Source organism: Lithobates pipiens, unplaced genomic scaffold (assembly GCF_037356315.1).
Source record: "Lithobates pipiens isolate NorthernLeopardFrog02 unplaced genomic scaffold, aLitPip1_a1.2 Scaffold_13, whole genome shotgun sequence".
In the NCBI taxonomy this organism is placed as follows: domain Eukaryota; kingdom Metazoa; phylum Chordata; class Amphibia; order Anura; family Ranidae; genus Lithobates; species Lithobates pipiens.
The window spans coordinates 156,534,401-156,548,782 of record NW_027507718.1 but is presented as its reverse complement, the minus strand read 5'-3'; the positions used below and the strand labels follow the sequence as shown (position 1 = coordinate 156,548,782).

Genomic DNA, 14,382 nt, shown 5'->3' with positions numbered 1-14,382 from the left:
TACCAGAGGGACCACCCACTGGGCAGAACTGTAAAGTTCTGTTTTTTTCACGTTACATGTTCTGTCTAGTCCTCTCCTGAAGGTGGCGTAATAACCCTACGGTTAATGGAGCTGTGTCAGTCAGTGAACGAAAGAGAACTGAAAATTTTTAATTATATATATATATATATATATATATATATATATATATATATATATATATACACATATACATACATATATATATATACATACATATATATATATATATATATATATATATATACACACACACAGAAAAAACATTTATTTAGAAAATTTACAATTCTTCGTAAATTGGGTCATATCCGGAGGTTGCAGAGCTGGTGGAAGGCCTTGGGGATGGTGTTGGTGGTAAATTGCTAGCTATACTGCGGAAGGAATGGTTGGTTCCCTGGTGAGCCAATTGTTGATGGAATTGGGGATGGAGACGGATAGGGGATTGGTAAGTGGACAGCATTCAATGCATTGCCATACTCATCAGAGATAATAGGGGTGGGTTCTGGGTGGTGGAGAGTTTGGGTATGTATAGTAGGGACCGGATGGTGGTGGTCCAAACATGGGCGAGGAGGGAATTGATGGCTCATTGCGCATACTGGCTTCAAGGAGGTCCATCACTGCCTTCCTCACATCATGCTTCCGCTCCTGCAGAATTATTTTAAGCATTCCAGCAACCATGAGACCAAATCCATGATCTTTGGACTGTAGATCTTCTCATTTTTGGTTCATTCGATTTACAAGGTCCGCAAATCTGTCCATATTCTGACCGTGCCTTCCCCTTGGTGGTCTGCTCCTTCGCTAGCTTCTGAGCCAGATAGGCTCAGCCGGCTGCTGTATATTTAATGAAGCCTCTCCTGTGCTGCTTCAGATTCTTCCAGCAAAGAATGATCCAGCGACAGAGACCCCCCTGCTTCTTGGGATGCTTCTTCTTGAAAACGCAGCTTCTTGCGATGCCTCCTGTCCTTCGTCACGCACTTCCCAGCTGGATTGTGTTCTGCATGAAACATATAATACAGTTAAGGCACAGTTAAGGCCCCCCCTTCTTTATAGAATTGTATAGTATCACTTTACAAATATGAAAGATGTTATCTCACTCGCTCAGATCCATGAAAGACCGCAGAAACTCCAGTCTGTCTGCGTGTATGCAGGGTACCACTCTTTTGTTCAAGATCCACTCCTGGCATTATTCATTTTTCAGAGGTACCGCTTGAAGCAGTCGCGCAATCCCTTCCCTCTATTTTGTAATATGGATACTGCAAAACATAAATAGGAACATAATGGATTATGTATTTTGTCTTTCAGATACCTGCCAACCGGTCATTCCCTAGTTAGCCTATATTATGAGTTCATGGTGGGCAGGTCAACAATCAGGTACATCATCCAAGAAACCTGACAAATCTTATGGGATGTGCTTAACACTATAGTTATGAAGAGGCCTACGCAAGAGAATTGGCGGGATATAGCAAAACTATTTTGGAGTCGGTGCAATTTCCCCAATTGCATTGGAGCTATAGATGGGAAGCATGTGCGTGTTATTAAGCCTGTTGGTAGCAGAAGTATGTTCTTCAATTACAAAAAAACATTGCTCCTTTGTACTGCTTGCCGTGGCTGATGCAAACTACTGCTTCACCTATATAGATATAGGATCCTACAGTAGTACCTGCGATTCACGTATTTTTTTCTAATTCCTCCTTTGGTGAAAGGCTACAAGATAATTGGCTAGATATTCCTCTTCCTGGCACAACTGAACCCCCAATACCCTATGTGTTCATCGAAGATGAGGCTTTTGCATTGGCGGAACACCTAATGAGGCCTTACTCCAATAGGAACCTGACTACTCCTAAGAAAGTCTTTAACTATTATCTAACAAAGGCAAGAAGGGTGGTTGAGTGCAGTTTTGGAATTCTTGCAATCAAAGCAGCATGCGTGCTGCACAATTATGTCTGGCTACATGACAGGTACCGTTTGAGTATTCCTTTATGCATGACTTGGAAAGTGCAAACCTCAGTGCTACAAGGAGATCCTGCGATGGGGCCACTGTTCACCTGGCTGGTGAATTAGAATGGCAATTGGACACCATTTCCTAACTGCATTGCTCACTTCTTTACAGAAAAAGCAATAGTAGCAAAATATATATTTAAGGTTTTGTAAAGCCTGCAGTTATTGAGTTTCACATTTTTTTAATGCTATGTAATCTGTCGTTAATGTTTTAAATACAATTTTTTGGTTACATTTTTCATAAACTGTGATAATAAAGCAATCATTTTTGCTGATATTGATCATTCATTATCTACATTTATTAACAATAGAAGTAGACATCAGTGAAAGACTCCACCAGGGTTCTCCATACTCTGGTCCTACAGTTGTTCTAGAACTACAATTCTCATTGTTCCTAGTCAATTATGTCAGTGCCCGATTTGCACAACACACGGATAACAGACATAAATTAAATAAAAAGGTTAAACTTACATTTGTCACCATGTTCGGTCAGCAACGATGTTTACCAATTCTCGATGGTTCATTCGACAGTTCTCCAGCCAGGCACTGTCCCTCTTGGATTGATCCTTGTAGTTTGCATCTCTCGTCATAAATGCAGAGACGCTGCCTCATGAGTCTTATTAAGGAATCATTGTCAACCGGCTCCCTGTGATGGACTTCTCTGCGAGCTCTGGTTGACAGTGTGCATACAGGTTGTTCACTAGTACACAGAGATAAAAGCATCCAGGAAGTACTCTGTGTGTGGGAAGGAGGGGGGCTGCCTACAGCATGGGTAAATTTTCTTCTTCCTGTTAAGTTGCTTCACTATAGACCACAATCCGAATTGTAGGCGACTTCCATAGAAATCTATGGGTACAAAGTCACATAGAAGTCGCCTTGAAGTAGTACAGGAACCTTTTCTAAAGTCGGAGCGACTTTAGTAGTGTACATTAACACGGCACTCATTCACTTGAATGGAATTTCTGATGTCAAGCGACTTGAGGTCTGACAAGTCGGATCCCAAGTCGCGGTAGTGTGAACCGATTTCAATGATTTGCACCATAGCTTGTAGACTCTATAAAGTTCATAGAGACCAAATAATATAATAAATAATATACACTAATTTGGGTTATTTTTGCTAAAGATATGTAGCAGTATACATTTTTGCCCAAATGTATGAAGAATTTTAAGATAGAAACTAAAAAAAAAAAAAAAAAAAGAAGTGCAAAAAATAAAAAAACCCAGTGGTAATTAAATTGTCATTCAAAGTGTGAGAGTTGAAAGCTGAAAATTGGTCTGGGCAGGAAGGGTGTATAAATGCCCTGTATTGAAGTAGTTAAAATACATTTTTGATCCTTTGAAGTCTTTGGAACCAAAAACCGAACAAAGTCCCTGGCTCTTTCCATAAAATGCATAGATGTGAACGTGACCCTTAGGCTGGATTCACACCTATGCATTTTTAATGCTTTTCGCATTTTGCAGATTTGCACTACAGAACATATTCCATAGGAAACCATGTTCAATGGACTGTAGTGCAAATCTGCAAATTGCAAAAAGCACTAAAAATGCATAGGTGTGAATCCAGCCTTAGGAAACCGTGTTAAATGAACTGTAGTGCGAAATGCAAAACGCAGTAAAAAAACAAAAAAATAAAAAATAAAAAATGCATAGTTGTGAACCAGGCCTTACTTTGTTCAGTATCACCAGCTTTAAAAAATAAAAATAAAGTATCTCAATCATCACCGAATTGCGGGTGGAATGGCCTGTGTGTTCCCGATGCGTTGCCTGTCTTATTTTAATAGCACCCCAAACGTGGCGCGATTTTCAGCGATTCGTTAAGCGACAGTCCCGGTAAGAACACACACAGAATCGCAGGACGTCTGTCAAACAAAAGAAATAAAAGGAGCTTCTTTTGGGCGATGGCGTCCCATGATTCTAGTTGCGTGTTTTTAACACGATTGTCACCCCCATACGCCTAGATGTGAATGAAGCCTCAAATGTTAAAGATCCTTTCTTAATTAAAATTGATCTAAAGTGGAAGTAAACCCTCCTATCATTTTCAGCTAAGGAAGCTGTCATCTTGGCCGCTGTTTAACCACTTCAATACCAGGCACTTCTACACCTTCCTGACCAAGCCAATTTTCAGCTTTCTGCGCTTCGCTGTTTAAATGACAATTACACGGTCATACTTCACTGTACCCAAACAGAATTTTTATCATTTAGTTCCCACAAATAGAGCTTTCTGTTGGTGGTATTTGAGGGGCACCAATGCGTGGTCACCGATGGTAATTGATAGGCGGCACTGATGGGCACTCATGGGTGCCACTGAAAGGCTGCAAAGATGGGTACTTATGGGTGGCACTGATAGGCACCACTCATGGGCATCCCTGGTGGCACTGGCAGACATTGTGAGTGGGCACTGATGGCAGCTGCCTTGTCACAGATTTGTATTTCCCTGATGGTCTAGGGGGCAACCAGCAGATTGGCCTCTACAAACTTGCCCACGCCTAAAAATGGAGAGCAACTGAGCATGCGCAGAGCAGGGTAAAACAGCGCATTAGATTTTAAACAGCATAGGCACATATTTTTTTTTAAGTTTTTCATAGCTATACATGCAAAAGTGAGCTAGCAGGACTTCATTTTCTGACTAAAGGTCCACTTTAACCACTTAAGCCCCGGACCATTTGGCTGCCCAAAGACAAGAGCACTTTTTGCGATTCGGCACTGCGTCGCTTTAACTGACAATTGAGAGGTCCGTGTGATGTGGCTCCCAAACAAAATTGTTGTTCTTTTTTACCCACAAATAGAGTTTTCTTTTGGTGGTATTTGATCACCTCTGCAGTTTTTATTTTAAACAAAAAGTAGCGACAATTTGGAAAGAAAACAAATTTTATTTTACTTTTTGCGCTAATAAATTCTTCTACATAATTTTAGGTTAAAAAAAATAATAAATATAAATAAATAAAATAAATGAAGTGGCTAAAGCTTTTTACAGGCATCCAGCTCTTGGGCATTAAATTATTTATTCTGGACAATTAAATTAATTATTCTGCAAACTGAAATTAATGCTAAAGCACTAGTGTTTAGGGCTGTCAAGCGGTTTTCCTGCCCCATGGCTGCATTCAGACTACAGCGTTTTGAATCTTCCTGCGATTTGACAGCGCTGAGGTGTGAATAAAAAAAAAAAAAAAAAAAAAACAACATGGGACTCGCATTCGAGATGCCATTCATTTTGAATGACACCTCAAATTGCAGTGTGTCGGTTTGCCACGATTGCTGGGCTAAAATGTGCTGCAATCACAGAACGCATGTCGTCCAAAATTAGTTCAGGAGCTACTTCTGGGCGACATGCGTCCCGGGATGTAGGTTGCCGTGATTGTAGCACCTTTTATTGCACGACAATCGCAGCAGACCCGCACCGCGATTTGAGCTGTCATTCAAATGCATGGTATCTCAAATGCAAGTCCCTCGGGCGCTGTCAAATCCGTGCCCACGATTCAAAATGCTGTAGCGTGACTGCAGCCTTACTGCTGCTCATAGACACACTAGCAATTGGAATTTTTTTTACTGCCTCCTTTTTAAAGTTCCTGCCACTAAATGGGCTAACATGGAAAGGTGTTTAGAGGCAAGAAAAAAAAAATAAAAAAAAAAAAACGCCATTAGCAACTGTATAAAAAAAAAAAAAAAAAAAAGGCCAGTGTGCATGAGGCCTAAAATGTTTTCACAATCCTTGTGCATTTAACCCAGTGTTTCTCAATTCCAGTCCTCATGGCCCACTAACAGGTCATGTTTTCAGGCTTTCCATTATTTTGCACAGGTGATTTGATCAGTTTCACTGCCTTAGTAATTACCCCAGCTGTTTCATCTGAGGGAAATCCTGAAAACATGACCTGTTAGTGGGCCATGAGGACTGGAATTGAGAAACACTGGTTTAACCACATCAATACAGGGCACTTACACACCCTTCCTGCCCAGACCAATTTTTAGCTTTCAGCGCGCTCACACTTTGAATGCCAATTACTCAGTCATGCAACACTGTACCCCAAAAAAAATGTTTACATACACACAGAGCTTTCTTTTGGTGGCATTTAATGACCACTGGGTTTTTTATTTTTTGCAATGCAAGTGAAAAAAAAAGGCGAAATTTTTGAAAAAGAAAAAAAACTTTTTTGTTTCTATGACAAAATTTTGCAAAGAAGTAATTTTTGTTCATAAATTTGGTCCAACATTTATACTGCTACATTTCTTTTGGTAAAAATAACCCAAATTAGTGGATATTATTTAGTCTCTGTGAAAGTTATAGAGTCTACAAGCTGTGGTGCAAATCATTGAAAATGTATCACACCTGATGCACTGCCGGCCTATCTCATTTCTTGAAGCCCTGAAATGTCAGGAAAGTACAAATACTAGGGATGTACCAAAAATTCGGCCGCTGAAACATATCAGCCGAAAATGGCCTTTTCGCATTTTGCCGAAAGAGAATTCTTGCCTGCCGATAATGGCGCATTTGTGCAGTAGCGGTGGGAGAACCAGATGGTGACGTCACTCATTGTGTGGGCGGCGTGCACGTTCCTCCCGGGTAAAGCAGTTCTGCACTCATGAAAAAAAAATTACTGAAATAAATATGCTTACTTTTCCAGCATTTCTCAGTGCAACATGTCCGTTTTTTCCTCCAAATTTACTTTTTATTTTTAGTGTTTGGCAGATCTAATTTTTTGTGTGGGCATTTGAAGCTCACAAGCAATAACTTCCTCTTTCCAGTCTTTGCTAGGAACCATAATGATTTGCCGGTTCCCACGCATGCTCTGTAGCTACAGCTACGAGCGGTACAAATCCAGAATGTTGTCAGAACAACGGCGTGATGATGTCACGTCCGCATAATCTCACGAGATTTCACCAGTCTTAGCCGCAAAGTCTCCTAGGATTACTTGGACGAGATCCCAGGAGACAGTGCTGCTGATCCCCGCATAAAGATCGCTCATAGCCGCAGGGGATGAAGAAAAAAAAAATAAAGATAACGATAGGTAGGATAAATAAAAATAAAAATTAAGGGGCATTAGGCAATGTGTGGACGGTAGCAAAAACAATCGCAGTACGATAATAAAATGTGTGCAGAACCGCTTTAAGACGCCACACTCGTAAGCGCGTTCCCTGTTGAGACGCTGGCACCTTCCCCGTGGACGCTCCTTGTGCTTGTGAGACGCTGCTGGGACCCTAGAGACTGCTTTATAGAGGGCTGCACATAGCATACTTAAGTACAAGAGTGGGCACTGTCCCTCCTGGATGGCTACCATTACTACTATTCGCCGGTGAGCAGTGCCTTTTGCCTTAAACGGACAGAAACAATCCAACTAGTAGTATTATTTTACTATAGTACAGAAACTGAAATGATGATCTGTCTATAGCAGTCAAACAACATGTATTACTTACTACTTGGCCTGTGTTAAACAACAAGCCACTCTTGCCATGCAATATAGTATTTAAATGTCTGTCTGTCTGCACTGCAGTTCATCTGACTTGTAGCAAAAATATTTTATATAATAGAACTGATTAAATATGATTTGAAATGGAATGGCAAGCTATTTTTTTTTAGATATTCTGTAGTATACTATAAAATGTATGCCCTTGTTGTCATTGAATGTGTCACTTTGTCAGCATAGTATAGTTATACTACTACACACTGACATAACAGCAAGCACATGATTTTTTTTTAAACATGACAGTACGCAATAAAATATTATATTTATTGCGTACTGTCATGTTTAAAAAAAAATATGTGCTTGCTGTCATGTCAGTGTAGTATAACTTATAGTACTACGCTGACAAAGTGACAACTTCAATGACAACAAGCGCATGAAGTTTATATATTATAGTATGCTAAAGAATAGCTGAAAAAAATAAAATATCATGCAATTGCAATTTGCAATCAATCCATTCCAAATCAAATTTAATCAGTGCAATTATCTTTTTGGTACAAGTCAGATGTACTGCAGTGCAGACATAACTACCTTGTATGGCAGGAGCTGCACCGTAAAAAAAAAATGGGATTGTTAGTTTTTTTTTTTTTTAAACCTGCCTCCAGGGGTTTAGCTTTTAAATTGATTTAGTCTCCCCCCCCCCCCCCCCCTCAGATTTCACTCCCACTATAGATCATTCTATGTGATTATTCTGCGCAAAAGGTGGACCATGTCTGCAGTGTGGAAATATTTTAAAGTTTCTGATAAAGACCCCAAATTTGCAATCTGTAGTCTTTGCTCAGCAGAAATTTCAAGAGGGGGTACAGTGCCAAGGCATTTTTCAACAACAGGTTTGATCCACCGCCTGAAAACACGTCATCCAGTTCAGCATGCAGATTACAAGAAAACAGTGCCCCTTCCAAAAAGTGTCTCAGGCTCAACACCATCTGTGGCCACGGACTTTGTAAAGGTTAAAAAAAAAAAAAAAAAAATTGCAAGTGACAGTCCCAAAGCTCGTGCCATTACAGATAAAATTATGGAATCTATTGCATTAGGCGACCAGCAATTCTCTGTTGTGGAGGACATTGGATTCCGTAGGCTCATGCAACATATTGAGCAGTGTTACTCACTACCAAGCAGACGCTACCTTGCAGATACCGGTCTACTTGAATTGTTTTGCAGTGTTAGAAAACACGTTCATGAGCTCAGGACTATCGACATCATAGCAATCAGTTTTACTACCGACATTTGGAGTTCAGACGTCAGTCCAACGAGCATGCTTAGCCTGACAGCGCAGTGGATAGATGACAAATTTCAATTGCAAGACATCCTATTTAACGCACGTTAGTTTGTTTGTTGGATGACATACTGCAGCAGCAACATCTGATGCTTTAAAAACCATGCTTGACACATTGAGAAGTCTAAAGTGCATTTGATTGTCCGAGATAATGCGCGGAACATGGCAAAGGCAACGGAGGACAGTGAACTTAAAAGCATACCGTGTATGGCACACAAGCAGCAATTGGCTGTGAATGAAGGATTACTGAGTCAACGCACCATATCGTATCAAAAGGAAGAAAAATTGTGGGTCACTTTAAGCTTTCTCCGCTTGCTTATTCCAGATTACAAGCTTTGCAGATGCAGTTTGGAATGCAAGATGTAGCCACTCATTGGAACAGCACCTACTATACACTGCAAAGTCTTTTTGAACAAAAGCGTGTTTTAGCTGCATACATTGCAGATTATGAGCTGCCAGAAACACTGAGCACAGATCAGTGGATGTTAGTTATAAATGGTTTGTCTCTTCTATCTCCATATGTTGAGTTAACAAAAGAAATAAGCTAAACTAATGCTTCCATTTCTGAAGTTATTCCCTTTATTGCTGCACTGAAGTGTCTGCTAGTAAAATAGAAACAGACCATGGCGTAAAAACAGCTAAAACCACTCTACTGGAGGCAGTTACCAACCGGTTTCAAGACACAGAGTCCAACCCTCTGTACTGCATTGCAACAGTTCTAGATCCTCGATTTAAAGAGCATTATTTTATGCTGAGAAAAAGCAGCGTGCACGGTAAGTGATACAGGCACAGATGGAGGTGAAGTAGTTTCGAGGTATAGCACAGAGGAAAGTGAGAAGAAACGGTTGCATACAAGTGAAGAGGAACACGCTCCCTCCATATCTGATGATATGTTTGAAGAAATTTTACATAAATGCACCCCGGTCCATAGCAGTGCCACAACAAGTGCAGCTACCCAATAGCTGGACATTTATTTAGCTGAACAGCCTATCGACAGAAGCGATAATCCCCTTGAGTACTGGCGCATCAATAAACGTTTTCTTTTGTTTGCACAGATTGCACGCAGATATTTATCTGCCCAAAGCACCAGTACAGAGAGTAAGAGACTATTCAGTCTAGCATCTCATATTCTTGATGAGAAGAGAAACCGTCTCTCCTGTGAGAAAGCTGAACAACTTTTGCTCTTAAAGCAAAATCTGCCACTTTTACTGAAATAGATTTATAAATCCATAGCATAAACCAATTCATTCACCATGTTGAACATAGTAAATTAATTGGTATTGGACTGTGCAATTGGACAACTGGAACATACAACATAGCATGATTGTCTACCAGTATGTTGCAATTGTCTAGTTGTGCCATTTGTTGGTTGTTCATTGTAGTTCTTCTACAGTTTTTTGCACTTCTTCAATTTAAGAGAGAACTCAAGCTTTTGAACTACTGTACATACATAGTTTGTTGCTGTTGGGCCAAACTATGTCTCTCCGTAAGCTGTCAGCCCGCTGCATGTGTAGATGCAAAACTGTATGTTCTGTATCTGTGGCTGTCTTGCTTGCTGTGATTGGCTGAGCACCGCTGCTGTAGACTAGTCTGTGTTCCCGGATGTCTCCGCTCATACTCGGGGGGCCAGAACAGTGCGGTCTACTGTATGACTATGTATATAACCCGCAGCTACATACATACACTTATTGCATATGCAGTTGCTGACACCTTAGGGAGAGAGAACTGATTTACTAGCTCTGATTTAAGTTGAAAATTAATAAAATAAAAATAAAGTCTTCTTAGACATGCCATTTTTATATTTAATTTTCAGGCCTGTTTTTTTTATTATTTTATTTTGTTGTTGTGGTTCTGTGTACAGTCTGCACGATATGCTGTAGTTACTTTAATTTATTATAATTTTGTATTTTATTTGATTTTATCTTCTGTGTCCACTGTCCAATTTATTTGGGTTACTTTTTATTAAAGTACTTATCTACATTACTGGATTGTACCATTCTTTTTTTTTTTTCATAAAATTAATGATTAAGTTGAATATCAATAATATTATTTTTTTAATATATAAAAAAAGCCATTTTCGGTATCAGTTACGGCCTAGTGTATTTTTCATTTTCGGAATTGGTTTCAGCACCAAAAAAAAAAAAAAACCCCATTCGGTGCACCCCTAACAAATACCCCACAAATTACCCCCTTTTGAAAAGTAGACAAAGGTTTTTAGTAAGAGGCATGGTGAGTTTTTAAAGTTGTAATTTTATCCCACAATTCTTGGGAAAATTAAGAAATTTTTATTTATTTTTCACAAAATTGTCATAATTCCAAGTTATTTCTCACACACAGCATATGCATACTTCCAAATATACCCAAAAATAAATTCTGCTACTCCTCCCGAATATGGCAATACCATGTGTGCGACTTTTACACAGCCTGGCCACACAGAGAGGTCCAACACGCAGGGAGCATCATCAGGGGTTCCAGGAGGATAAATTACACATCTAATTTCCTAACAACCTATTACATTTGTGAAGGCCCTAGAGCACCAGGACAGTGGAATTACCCGCAAAATGACCCCAGTTTGGAAAGCAAACACCCCAACATCTATTCTATGAGGCATAACGAGTCTTTTGAACAGATCATTTTTTTCCACAAGTCTTTGGAAAACGTGGAAAGAAAATTAAAGCGTATTTTTTTTTTTTTTACATAAAGTGGTCAGTTTAAAATATTTCTAACACATAGCATGTATACAGCAAACATTACAACCCAAAACACATTCTGCTACTCCTTTCTGTGTAAGGCGATACCACATGTGTGAGACTTTTACACAGCCTGGCCACATACAGAGGACCAACATTGAAGTAGTACCTTCAGGCGTTCATAAATTACCCATCTCGTTTCATTCCTACTTATCACACTTTTGAAGGTCCTTGAGCATCAGGACAGTGGAATTACCAACAAAATTACCCCATTTTGGAAAGTAAATGCCCCAACGTGTATTCTATAAAGGCATGGGCTGCAGATATGTACTCTGATGGGCTGGCGAAAGGTACTCAGTTACTCTGATGGCCAACAGATAGATACTCGTGTACTCTGATGGGCTGTGACAGGTACTTTGATAGCTGGTGACAGGTCCTCTTTATTGGGGGGAAGGGGGGCAATCAGTGTGTGTTGGTGTACACTGTGAGTGGTAACGAGATGTTACCACAATCTCATTCTCACACATGAGAAGAGGAGACCTTGGTAATATCTTGTTAGCGTGGTTTGTTTACATTCTGTGACCGGCTGTGACGGTCATGTCGTAAAGAGCCAATTTCATTGGCTCTTTACTGCAATCGGGGTTGGGCTGTGCCAGGGTGACAAGCCTCGTCCCCGATCGCCGCTCTGTGCGCACCCTAGGGGTGTGCACAAGCACCATTCATGTGGGCAATATATGTGACCGGCTGTGATTGGACACATTTTTTTTTTATTGGCTCTTTACACGGATCTGGGATGGGCTGTGTCCGAGGGGCACGACTCATCCCTGGAGGCATGCAGGAGAGGCGAGAAACCGAGGATGTCATTATGACGCCCACCCAGGATGGGAGATCCCATCTGCGGATGTCATATGACTATAGGCCAGTATTGAAGTGGTTAAATTACATTATTATTTAGGCATGTTCTTATGGCACGATGGACATTAACCACTTGCAGACCAGCTGCTCAGTGATACTGCAGCAGGTTGGCTTGGCTGCGCGAATAGCTGTACGTCAATGCCTTTAACAGCTATAGCAGGAGAGCCAGAAGGGGGATCTGTCAATATAAACAAAGCAGATCCCCATTCTGACAGGGGAGTAGATGTTCCTAAAGATCAGAAACAGCAATCTCTCTGTGCTCCCAGTCAGTCCACCCCCCCCCCCCCCCCCAGTTAGAAACACCTCCCTAGGGAACACGTAACCCCTTGATTAACCCCTTCCATGCCAGTGCCATTTATACAATGTTCAGTGGCCATTTTTAGCTCTAGATCAATGTAATAATGTCACTCGTCCCAAAAAAGTGTCAAAGGTGTCCGATCTGTCCGCCGCAATGTCCTTGTCCTGCTAAAAATTGCTGCTCACCGCCATTACTAGTAAAATATATCAAATACAAAATAAAAATCCCATAAATATATCCCCTATTTTGTAGACGCTATATATTTCCCAATATTACGCCCATTGTGATTTTTTTTTTTTTTTTTAAACCAAAAATATGTAGACGAATACATATTGGCCTAAACTGAGGAAGAAATTTGTTTTTGTTTTTTTTTTGGGGGGGGGGGATATTATAGCAAAAATTAAAAACCAAAAAGAAAGCTCTATTTGTGAGGGGGAAAAAAAATATATCAATTTTGTTTGTGTACAGCATCGCACAACCATGCAATTGTCAGTTAAAGTGACGCAGTGCCGCATCACAAAAAAAAAAAAAAAAAAAAAGTCTGGTCATGAAGGGGGTAAATCCTTCTGGGGCTGAAGTGGTTAACGGGGTGTACAATCCAATGGCTCGTTTTGCAGCATTTTTTCTGCATCTTTGGTCACATTTCTGAACTGCTTAAGCGTAAAAGCGGCCTAAAATACATAAACCAGGAAATTTTCATTCCGCAATTTACATCTTTCCATTAAGCCAAACCTGATGATAAACAGATAGATACTTTCATAGGGCCTAAGGCAACAAAGGGGGTCTATGGATTGCCTTCTTTAGCCTTGTCAGCAAAGCTCACACACCAATCAGTCCATTTTAAAGCGCAGACGTTTAAGTCAAGCCCCCAAACCATTTCCTCACATGACCCCCTGGCATACGAACCCGAATAACATGTTGATAACCATGGCGCCGCTAAAGATAAAGAAAACGCGTTAACACCATATATTAGCGTTCTAATAGGTCAGCGCACATATCTGGTGACCAGCACTCTTCTCGTTCAGGAACATACACAATCCTATTCGCTTTTTACGTACGTTTTATCCTAGAGTACTCCTCTTCTCCTCCAAATCCGATTCCCAGATCTCATTTACTTCCGCCGTCTAAAACGCCTGGAAGCCCACACAGGCCGCATCCTTCTCCGATACCGCCCACCCGACGTGTACATTGGCTGAGCTCCGGATCAGGGTCATTGGAGAACGGAGAGCGAGGTTTCATTGGCTGCCAACAAGTGATGTCAGCAAATAACACCCGTCTCTCCTTCCTGTAACGTAACGAGGGCTGCAGAGCTAAACAAGAAGATAATGCATGCGCTCTGCCTGCCTTGTACTCGACGATGCAGGAATTAGCATGGCTCAAGCCTGTCCCTTTTGTATAATTGGCGGTGCTCTTCATAGTTATTCATGCCCAGCGTGTGCTAACATATCCCAAACCTCCATACTGTCGTGGCGAAAGCTGTTGGTTATATATTACTATATGAACAAAATGGCCACAGCAAGCAAATGTACCCTTTGTGTTTTTTCACAATTGTCAACGCAAGTGAGCTGAGCCATAAATGTGCCTTTTTTAAAAAAAAATATTGATTAGTACAGTTTTTAATTATTTTTAAAACATTAGGTTTCACATTTCATAATTTTCTTCAACCCTTTGCTGCCCAGATCAATTTGATCAATTTTGCGTTTAATTTTTTTTTTCCTAGAAAATTACTCA

General features: G+C 40.5%; 1 protein-coding gene across 4 annotated transcripts in view; it reads right to left on the bottom strand.

The window, feature by feature from the left end:
- The window catches only part of KDM4B (lysine demethylase 4B), an 817,487-nt gene extending 803,617 nt beyond the window's left edge, over positions 1-13,870 (bottom strand). For all 4 annotated transcript variants that reach the window (XM_077475749.1, XM_077475750.1, XM_077475752.1 and 1 more), the window contains exon 1: positions 13,710-13,870. The gene's annotated coding sequence lies outside the window, so the exon portion shown is untranslated. The remainder of the gene's footprint in view (positions 1-13,709) is intronic.
- Positions 13,871-14,382: the final 512 nt, after the last annotated feature.